Source organism: Danio rerio, chromosome 6 (genome assembly GCF_049306965.1).
Source record: "Danio rerio strain Tuebingen ecotype United States chromosome 6, GRCz12tu, whole genome shotgun sequence".
NCBI lineage: Eukaryota > Metazoa > Chordata > Actinopteri > Cypriniformes > Danionidae > Danio > Danio rerio.
The window spans coordinates 33,282,116-33,294,405 of NC_133181.1; the positions used below are offsets into that span (position 1 = coordinate 33,282,116).

Here is a 12,290-nt window from a genome sequence, read left to right on the forward strand (position 1 = left end):
ACTGTAGAACTATATGATATTGAAAAACTCAATTATATTGAATTTTTAAGCTATATATTAAGATTTCACCATATGACATAAATAATTCACTGTTTTAAAATGATTGTGGACATTAGGGAACTGTATCTGGAAAAAGAAGTAATACATATATAATGATGCATAAATATAGAACTAAGACAAGATTTAAATATTGCATCTGGATGATGTAAACTTAAATTTCTAAAAAGTACAAATTACAAACTCTTACAGTTAAAAATGTAAAGAGCTAAAATGGAAGAGAAACAAGCAATAAAAAAATAATTACTGTGTGCTTGACAGTAATAAAAATAATAAATGAATAAATAAATGAATAAATAAATAAATATATTTATATTTATATATGAGCAGTATCACACGAGTAGCAGTGTGATTTGGCTGTATATTGGCACTGGTGGGAGGTGTGCGTTGGCATGAAGCCGCAGACCGAGTGCCTTAGTGCCCCTCCAGTGACGATATACAAGCATATCGCACTGCTATGAGTGTAATATTGTGTTTATACAACAGTTCGACGGCATTATCATGTATATATTATCAAAAAAATTCAACACAGAGAGTCTCAAAATCCTTTTGTAAGAAGAACTACTCTCATCCACCATTTCTTCACATCTGCAGCTGATATAAGAACAGCAGAAACAGTTGCTACTTCATTAACATCACTTTAGAGCTCGTTTTTAAATGATTCAACAGCGTAATGTCTAAAGTGATGACAAAACAGGTGATTTTGCTCACATTTTAAAATTATAAGGCTGAACGGCATTAAATGCCATCAGTCTACAGAGATTTCTCAGTATTTCTCTGTTGCAATTGGGAGATCACAACAATTATCTCCCGAAAAAGCTAAAAAAAGAGACAACACTACCAGACTGCTGTTGAATTTTGCGAAAGGAAAAAAACATTAAACACATGCAGGGATTTCTTATTTCTTTCTTTTTACTGAACAAGTCTGCAGAATTGAAAACAGGAGGCTCGTTATAAATAAACAGATGGCTAACCAAAAAGTAACTCGGGATTATTCAAAGAGTGGCCAACACATAATACATACATTCCTGATACTGTATGAGAGTCCCATCTCACACTCAATACGCTACAATTACTACAGTATAAATACAGCACTGCAACATACAAAAGAGATTGACTTAGAATGTCATTTACCTGTTTTATAATGATTTGATCAGCTTTAACTTGAAATTACGCTGTTTTTAATCCTCTAAGTGCTTACTATGCAGTCTCTGTTGCCATCTTGTGGATGAAAAACATCAACAGTCTTTGCTCTGCTCAATGACAGGCTAATGGCCGCCGATGCACTATTTCCATGAAATTATTACATACTTAAAATAGGCACTTTCCTTATAAATAAACTGCAAAGTTGCAATTAAAAAAAAGCCTTAAAAAGTACATTATATTGTCCAACAACAATATTTCGTCACCTTAGAATTATAAGGTTCTATCTGCCATTTTTTTCAAAATTGAGTTTTTCACATATTCTTATTAAATGACAACAAAAGCTGTTTGCATCCCATCACTGGGAAACACCCATACACACTGAATCACACACATAAACTATGGCCAATTTTAGCTAACCCAATTCACTTGTACTGCATGTCTTTGGACTTGTGGGGAAAACCGGAGCACCCGGAGGATTCCCACACCAACAGAGGGAGAAGATGGAAACTCCACACAGAATTGCCAACTGATCCAGCCGAAGCTCGAACCAGCGACCTTCTTGCTGTGAGGTGAACGTGCTAGCCACTGCGTCACCGCGTTGCTGACATTAAGATGAAATGTTAAATTTTACATTGTTGAAAAATAAATAAATATTAAAAAATGTGAAACATATTTATTTGTTTACATATAGTCAGTGAAACACTTTCAGTGTTATTAAACTCATTTGGACATCGTCTATTTCTTTTTAAAGTCTTTCAATTTAATATTAAGCCTTTAAGGGCAAATACTTAATTTAATTAATGAGGCATATAATTCCATAAACATAATTCAATAATTCATATAAAGAATAAAATTTTATATTAACAAGAAGTAATTTGAACAAAAAAAATATTCATCTTAAAACATTAAATAAATGTTATAGAAAGCAAAAATTTTACTTTCTCAAGCATCAACATATTGTTACAGCACCAAATCATACATTTTTTGATTGTATTTCTTGAAAAGTAATGCTTCAATGAATGATCTGCCAGATAGAACCTTATAACTCCAAGTGGAAAATGACTTTTCAGAATTAGAAGGTTCTATCTGCATTTACCATGGTTTATTTACTCCAATTTGCAAATTTAAGAAAACTTTGATAATCTACATTTAGAGTAACCTTAGGGTCTCTGTCATGTTAATGTATAAAAGAGAACTGTTACACACATATTGTTTGCTATATGGAATCCAAAATCTTTGAAGCTCAATATCTCAAAATCATTTAGAACGCAGATTGAACCTTATAATTCTAAGGTGACGATTTGTCAAACTGTAGAGTGTCCTCTGCTTGCTGCTGTATGTTTCCTGAGTGTCCTTATTCAAGTGTTTTTTGTAATTGTTTTGTAAATAAACCTACGTGTTTGATAACTCCTGCGATCCTGTGCCTTTGTGAGAGATATATATACACACAAATCCAGTCAAATGTTTGGGGTCAGCTTATCCAGCTCATCTAGGCTGCATATATTTTATCAAAAATACAGTACAAATTGTAAAATGTTATTGCACTATAAAATAATTGTTTAAAAGGTAGTTTCTAGTTTATTTTAATAATTTATTCCAGTGGTTTTAAAGATGAAATTTAGCTAATTTTGTGAGAGCATGTCTAAAGCGTATTTAATCAACAGTCCAAATGGTGGTTTAAAATTTTTAATATCTGTTTTTATAGACTTGAAAACAAGTATCTATTTAACAACTAGCTTGTCCAAAAATAACCCTGCATAACTGCATAACTATTCTCGGGAGTAATATTTATCAAACCCCACCTACAATTTGAACAGTTGAAAAAGCTCCTTCAGCCCAGTTTACAGTAAACAGCCATAAAGTGGTGTGCATGAGCATGAGGACATGGCTGTGCAGCAGGGCTATGTTAAGCTTGCAGGCCTCTGAGTCACACATCGATTCACTCCAGCCTCTGTAGCGACAGGGAGCTCCAACATGGCGGACGCTATTATCGATATTTACTTAATATTTCCTAACACATCCACAGCCTCAAACCCTGCCATCTGGCTGAGAGCGAGTAGACGGAGACGCTCAGAGCCATCAGAAAATCCCTTTATGTTCCCTTTTACGATCCTCTCTTCTTGACACATTTATTCTAAGTAACTGCTCCTTTTGTCTGATTGAAAAACAAGTCAGCCAGAATAACTAGGGAGAAGCAAATGTTAGCGTGTGGAAGACGAACAAATTTAATGCAAGGAAATTGCAGTGATTTAGCACATGACATAAAGCGATGACAGGATCGTGCTGTCGGAGCATGTAATAAAATATACTAAATACACTAAATTTCAATCATACAAATCTCCAGAGGTTTAAAGTAGTGAAGATTGATATGAGAAAACAAGCTGACAGCTGCATTCACAGATCTGCTCTGCGAAGGGAATTAAATAGGTCAAGGCCTGACTTGGAAATCTAGCAGGGCTTCTGAACATTAGGTTGAATGAAATTTTGAGGCAGACTTTTTGAGACAGTCATTTGGTCACGATGCCTTTCTAATCCAAGTCACTGCCATGCATGGTCATGTTGGTATCTTGCTTATGTAGCTAATGTTGATCTTGTTTCCACCTGATAATATCACATTTTCCAGCAAACCAGTCACAACTAGTTCAAGATTGATTAGTGGGTTCAAACGAGTCTTGTCACAAGTTTTGATCAGATATTCAGTGCAACGCATGAGTCCTGCTCATGTTATTTGTCTAAAAATATAAAAATAAAGTAATACTTTAGCTTAAAAACTCACTATTAACTAGTGAATTATTACCAGACTATTATAAAATAGTGGCTGTTAATTTGTACTTCTAATACATCATTCTGATGATCTTATTAAACAGTAGATCCCTAATCTTTTGCAATACCTAAACCTAACTACTTGTTCTGATCACCAGTGATCTAGCGGCTGCACTAGAGAACCACAAATCCGCCAGTATATGGACTACAAGCTCCAGTCATGCATCGCTCACATGCACCTGTTCCTCATTTGGTTGATTTCACACACTCACAACTGGGAGCTACTCATGAACTGATGACATAGACTATATACACAGCACACATGCACACTCTTTTTGCTGAGTCTTGTTATACTGTACTTTGAACATTACAGAACACTTTCCTTTGCCTTTCTTTGCGGTGTTTTGACCCTCGCCTTGTTTGTTTGTTTATTCCTGTCTGCTACCTGTCATTTGACCAACTGCCTGTTATATGACCCCGATTCTGGATTTGCCTGCATACATCTATTTGCCCATGTGTTTACCATTGCTTGACTGACCATTCTGTTAATTAACCTTGCATTTTGGTTCGCACTTCATTGTCAACGTCCCACTTCCCATAAAACTACTACACTGAAATAAAAATAAAGTTATATATTAATTTTCTTTAAGGTAACTGGATCCAAAAAATTTATACACAATGAATTTAAATAAATGAAGATGAACATTACTAAATTAAATTTATGTTTCTTTAAATTCAACCTACAGTATATTAATTGTTTTCAGCCAGTTACCATTACATAAACAGCATCTCTATGATACAAAGAAGCTAACAAAAGAAATCCAGCAGATTTCAGGGTGGATAGATTAATAATATGTTTTTATTCAAACAGCTCTTGAAACAGGTTTGAAGCAATTACGATTTTACGTGCAGTAATTAGTGGTTAGGCTGTTTGTGCTATACCAGCCAGAAAATAACTGTTTTGCTATGAACTATACACTTAAAAGCATATGTTAGGTAGTGGTGAAAGTGTTTATTATGGCCAGGATTCAAGATAATCATTTCTAGACTCATAAAAGGGTCTACAGTACTGTATAGTTGACCCTTAATTTTTATCTGTACAAAAGAGAAATTCGGTGGTACAGTTAGTACTCATTCATTCATTTTCTTTTCAGCTTAGTCCCTTTATAAATCAGGGGTTGCCACAGCAGAATGAACCGGCAATTTATCTAGCATATGTTTTACGCAGCGGATACCCTTCCAGTTGCAATCCATCAATGGGAAACATCAATACTCTCTCATTCACACGTACACTATGGACAATTTAGCTTACATTTGTCTTTGGACTTGTGGGGGAAACCGCAGCACCGACGCGAACACGGGGAGAACATAAAAACTCCACACAAAAATGCCAACTGACCCAGCCGAGGCTTTAACCAGCAACCTTCTTGCTGTGAGGCAATTGTGCTACGCCACCGCCACACCCCACTTATTAGTACTATAGTATGATAATAATGTCCACACTTCTTTATGGGACTTCATTAAAGGTGCAAGTCAAAAGAGTGTCTTTTTAGACAAATAAACCAAAAAAAGCCCTGCTGCATCATATTTAGTTTACATGGATCATGTTTTTTTTTTCCCAAACACCATTGAACCCTATCACAGTTTCACCCAAATCCACATATTGGCAAACAGCAGACACAACTACAGGATTTCAGTCCAGTTCTTGCTGCACTTAAGCTTTTTCTAAAGCAGATTACAGTCTCTGTGAGCACACAGACCCCAGTGCGGTCACACATTCCAGACAAGCTAACCCCCATGAGATGGCTTGAGTCCATTTTTTGACGAGGGATTTCTAAACCCAGCATAACACTAATTAATGGCTATGAAAATAATAGCTTCCGCATGTAAGCACGATGATGGAAGTGGTAACGTGATTACCAAGCTAACTCGCGGAGTGAAGGCCAGAGAAAATGACAGTGCTAACCATCCAGGGACATTATTTAAGCAAACAGGAAAAGAGAAGACGATGTAGATAGATGGTATTCAGTGCTTTAGAGACTACAGAACAGTCGTGGTTGAAACCAACCATGCTTAAATTGTCAGATAAAATGTTGGCGAGTCTGTAGGTTCCACAGAGCTGGCAATCATTGGTGACAAGCGGCCAACTTATGGTTCAACAAGACAGTAATGTTTTGCTTTTTGCTATTCAGGCCAAGAAAGTTTTTCAAAAGCTCTTCAGGGTTGTTTAATCAACAAAAAACGACTGCGTACACAAGAGATATTCCAATACACAATCACAAAGCATTCATGTTCAGATTTCCAATACATGTCATGGAAAGTGCAATAAACAAAGAAAACTGAGGTGAAATAGCAAATAGATAAGAAGTACAATTTATCTATAGATATTCAACACTGAAAACATTTTCTACATTTATGATATACCATAAGTACCATAATTAATAACAGAAACTCAGTAGTAAATGATAATAATGAAGTATTAAATAAGCATATCTGATTATTGAATGGTCATGTGACACTGCAAATTGGAGCAATGGCTGCTAAAAAGCCCTTGGAATACTGGAATACATTTGAAAAAACTGTACTTTTAAGTACAACTATTAAGTAATTCTACATTTATTTTAGCAAATTTAAAGGGATAGTTCATCCAAAATTTTAAATTATCATCATTTACTTACCCTTCAATTGTCCCAGACATGTTTGAGTTTCTTTTCTCCATTGAACACACGCACGCACGCACACACAAATGTTGGAAACATGCAACTTTTACAGTTATTGTGGACCATCACAGTTTTTGATCTTTTATTAAGGAAGTCAATGGTTATAGGTTTCTAACATTTTTTGAAATATCTTATTTTGTGCAAAAAACAAACTCAAAGGCATAAAACAACTTGAGGGTGAGTAAAGTTCCCTTTTTCGGCGAATATACTTTAATGTAAGTACTTTAATAAGAATAATATCCACAGTACAAATATAGTAGTCAAAATATATATTATATATTAATTTTCAAGGAGTATAAATTATATCATATAATTCGTCTCTATTTGACAGTTCCACAATCATGCTTAACTTGTCTTTTTCAGTGGCAGCTCCAAGACTCATGAATGATCTTCCACTCTCCTTAAGTACAGCTCCAACTTTTGAGTCTTTTCAGAGGTCACTGAAAGCACACTTAGTTTCTTTAGCTTTTAATCATGTGTTGTGAGTTTATGTATTTTGGTTGTGCATGTGTTTTATGTACAGCGCTTTGGTACTCATTGTGGTTTACTGAAAGTGCTCTAGAAAAAAATTCAATTGAGTCGAGTTGAGTTTAAATAATTTTAAAAATACAAAATATAATTTAATACTCAAAAAAGCTACATGGCTGACACAGTAGTACTGCAAGGTTAAATGGAAAGCTAAAATATACTTATATGTGCTGTATCATTTAGAGGTAAATTTGGTACAAATATATACCTTCTAGTATTAAAAGTATCAGTAGAAACTTTTAACAGTATGAGTGAGAGTGTATGTGAGAATGTATGAAGTGAAATCTGAAATATGTGCCTCAAAAAAAAAAAAAAAGAGAGAAGATTCTACAAAGCTTTCATGTAGACTTCAAAAAGGATAACAATCAGCAAACAGCACCAAATATTGCAGCAATTAACAAATGACAAATTAATCAACAACAACATTTACTCAGCAAACAGCAAAACAATGCAAAACAGTCCCTGCTTAATTTAGGCATGTTTCAAAGCCAGCAGGGGGCTCACAAAGCTTAAAATGTTCAATTGCATTCACTATTTGAAAGAGGCAAATCGAGAAAGAACAAATAAACATATGAAGTATTCAGCATACATTAGGATTAGGGTGGTGGTATTCTCTCTTACCATAATACAAACTGATAAATACAGTATTATAATTCTACATATATATATATATTTATTTATATATATATATATATATATATATATATATATATATATATATATATATATATATATATATATATATATATATATATATATATATATATATATATATATATATATATATATATAAAAACCATGGTATTAGTACTGTTGAGAGCACTTAGTGCTTAAAAAAATGGGACACTGCGCTTCTCAGGAAGGAAAAAAAAAATCCAACCGCTGAACTGTGACAAACAGCTGGGCTTTTGCATACAGTTTGCAGCCCATATATAGATATGTCTTATTATTATCACAAGAGAAAATATGAAAAAAAAATACTTATAATTAAGCATTTGTTCACCAATTACTATATTTAAAATGTAAGTACAGACAACTGCATTCATAAAGTGTATTATATGTGTATGAAAGGGCATGCATATATACCGTACAATATACTGTAAAACTCAACAGTCAACTTAATCAAATAAAATGAGTGAAAACATAGTTTACAAAATTTACTGAAAGTTAATTCTACTCATTTGAAAAGAGTTTTGAACTCAGTGTTGAAGGTAATAAGCTAATTAAATACCTCATTGCTTTAACTTAAATGGAGTAAATTCACAGTACTCCTATACTGTAGATTAGTTTTTTTTTACTCAAATGGTTTGTTGCAATTGGTTTACTCGAACGGTTTGAGTTGCCTTACTGTAACTTATTGGGTTTTACAATACTCAGTTTGTTTGAGTTTCCTTCATTTATTGGGTTTTACTATGCTCAAATTGCTTAATTTACTCAATGGATTAAGTTCACAGTACTTATTAGGATTAGATTTTTAACTTAAATAGTTTGCTGCAATCGGTTTCCTCAAACGGTTTGAGTTATCTTAACTTTTTGGGTTTTACAATGTACATGTTTTGTGAATTTTATTATCAGAACAGAAAAAGACTGTTCTAAAACTTTGCATACATTAAGCATCTTGATCTTTTCTCCAAAAGCTTTTGATGTTGAAAAGTTTAGAAAGTTCATTTTTTGCCATTTGTAATTGTTTGAAATGATATATAGTCTGTGATTGTGTTGTAAAAAAACAGTACAAAAACCTGGTGATAAACTGCAAGTAGCTTTTTGTTATTTTACAGACTTATTCCTTTAATTATTATATATTATACATTATATTATTTCAAACTACATAAATCACAATAAAAGTCACTTTTTTTTAGAAGTGCAGTGTTGATAAAACTCCCATAATTCAATTCACAACCATAAATTTACAAAAATACGGAATCTGCTAATTAACAGATAGTTGTTTACAGTGTACAATACCAGACAAAAGTCTTGTCACCGATCCAAGTTCTAGGAACAACACATAATAACTTGACTTCTAGTTGATCATTTGGTATCAGAAGTAGCTTATATGAAAGACAAAGGCCTCTAAATTATGCATATTTAACCAAAATAAAATATGATCATGCCTTGGTTCTTAATTGTTTGATTAGGACAGTAAGGTCTGACCTTGCTTAGACAAAAGTCTAGTCACAGACATAATGTACAGTATAAAATAATAAGTCTTGGAGCAGTGGAAAAGGAATTAATATTGTGTATGAGTCCCATGAGCTTGGAAGACTGCATCCATACATCTCCGCAACGACTCAAATAACTTATTAATAAAACCATATGGAAAGGCAAAGAAAGCCTTCTTGCAGGACTCTCAGAGTTCATTAAGATGGATTCATCTTCAATGTCTTCTCCTTCATCTTACCCCAGACATGCTTAGTAATGTTCATATCTGGTGACTGGGCTGGCCAATCCTGGAGCACCTTGACCTTCTTTGCTTTCAGGAACTTTGATATGGAGGCTGAAGTATGAGAACTCTGCAGATCTCTCGCATGCCACCCATACTGAATGTAACCCCAAATCAAGATTTTTCCTTCACCAAACTTGACTGATTTCTGTGAGAATCTTGAGTCCATGCGGGTTCCAATAGGTCTTCTGCAGTATTTGTGATGATTGGGATGCAGCTCAACAGATGATTAATCAGAAAAATCTATCTTCTGCTACTTTTCCAAATTATCAACTAGAAGTCAAGTTATTTTTTGTTGCTTTTACAACTGGAATAGACAACAAGAATTTTGTGAGGTAGTGTACAAATTATTTTTGTTAAGTTATAACTTACAGAAATAAAAGCACAGGACAAGGATAACTATCTAGTGTGCATGTGTCAATCGCATTTGTTCATGTGCACTCTTTGCAGGAGTATACTTTGAATGTAGGCATAACTGAAAGCAAAGCATCTTGATAGCCTCTCATTTTACCTAAATTGTGCCCTAATACACAACAATCCAATATGCCTATTCCCTGTACTGGGTCCAGGTGGCCTTACCATGCGCCATTTATCCAAAAAACTAACAAACACAGAGAGAAGCAGCTAAATGACTGCACATACTCAAGACACACAACGCTTGAAATCCCAACCCCCCCCAGAGGAAAAAAAATAAAAAAGTGAAAACTGGGTCAGGAGAAGAACGGCCAGTGCTCATCACTAAGACAAAGACAAAGTAAACCAAGAGACAGAACTGTGTTTTGGGACACCAGGAATACAACACTACAAAAGCAGATGATTCGGTTGTGACTCTGATGAGGAGAACATCTCAAACACTGATAATTTTTATCATCCTTTATTCACCATCATGTCTTTTCTAACCTGAATTAACTTCAGTTTCTTCTGTGGAATACAAATGGAGGTGTTTACTAGAATTTTAAAGCTATTCTCTTGCAAGAAAGGAAAGTGGTTTCAGAGAATGTCAAGCTTCAAAGAAGAAGAAGAAGAAAAATAGGTAACAGGTGACTCATTTACTATATTAAAGGTCTTCTAAATTCATACAGTATGACAGCTTAATGTGATGATCAGACTAAAAATGTTCACTTTCAATACAAAGAGGAGAATGGACATTCTACTCTAAATAACTCATTTCACATTCAGCAGAAGAAATACAATAGATCCATTACCCATTTCTGGGGTACTCATAACCAGAAGTCATCACAGGCAGACAAATTTCCCAAGTGGTGAATGAATAATCTGGAAAATCTCTCTTTCTAAATTTTAAAATGTTCCCAACATCAAAAACTGGTCTATAATAAAAGGCACTGTGTGAAAGAATTAATTTAAATGACATACACATACATATTAAAGAACAGTGAAACCACTGATGTCATGCAAGGGTCAAGTTCAGAAAAGCTGCAAGCCTCATTAAAAATGTCTACATGAGCCGCCAACTGGATGTATTATCACAGCACCTATCATAAACAAGAGCTTTTCAATCATAAACATAACTCATAAACATCTCCAACATCAGAGGAAGACCATTAGGCAAGGCCGGGTCCAATTTAAGCTGGTATTCAGTTGGGGATAAAGAGAACAGAAGCCAAGATAAATCTGTCTTTTTATTTAATCTACAGTAATATATCACTGTGAGAGGTAGCATGACAGAATTACTTAGGGATTAATGCTTAACAATCAGTTCATCTGGAGAGAGTTGAGCCATCACACTGGAGAAGAGATCAGAGAGCACAAGAAATAATCTTAAACTCTAGCGTTAATGATCTCCACATCTACAAGGACCCCAATGCAATCACTGGGTTAGAGTTTAATCTGAGAATGTTCATTAAAAATATTCATTTGGTCCAAAGACAGATGGCCAAATATATAGCCAGATTTGGCCTTGAAAAATAAACGATGACAAAAGAAACAAATAGCAATTAGTTTCAGACACGGTCTTGAAAGAAAGAAACTTATGGTGGAGATTTAAAATACTTGAATATTGCATGTAGATTTCAATGTAGTGATTTTTGTAGCTGGAGAATTGTAAAGATTTCTTACATCCTGTACAAACCAACATAGGCTTGTAATAAATTAGCATAATGCCAGGCTGAGGTCTTTCTTGGTTGTCTGCGAACAGTTACTTTGACCTTTAAATACTGTACTTCTAGCTGCGGAAAGGAAGAATTTGATATGTGTTGTCAAGAAAATGCTGTTTTCTGTATTGCAAAAGCAAATTAAAGTGCCGAAAAAGCCTTTCAGGATGGAATTCAGATATGGTGATTGGTAGACCAATCACAAAAGACTGGATCATCTGATGCTCTCAGAAAGAGGGGTTTAGATATACTGGAATGAATGTAACAAAATAAAATTAAAGTGCTTTTGAATCCTAAAAAAAAAAAAAAAAAAATATATATATATATATATATATATATATATATATATATATATATATATATATATATATATATATATATATATATATAAATAATAAAAGTGTATTACATACAGTTGAGACCAGATTTAATAGCCCCTCTTTGATTTTTTATTTTTTTTTTCTCTTATTCAAATATTTCCCAAATGATGTTTAGCGAGGAAATTTTCACAGTATGTCTGATGAT

General features: G+C 33.9%; 1 protein-coding gene across 1 annotated transcript in view; it reads right to left on the minus strand.

Annotated features, from left to right (window-relative positions):
• The window catches only part of sgip1a (SH3GL interacting endocytic adaptor 1a), a 96,605-nt gene that overhangs the window by 58,050 nt on the left and 26,265 nt on the right, over window positions 1-12,290 (minus strand). The window lies entirely within an intron of this gene.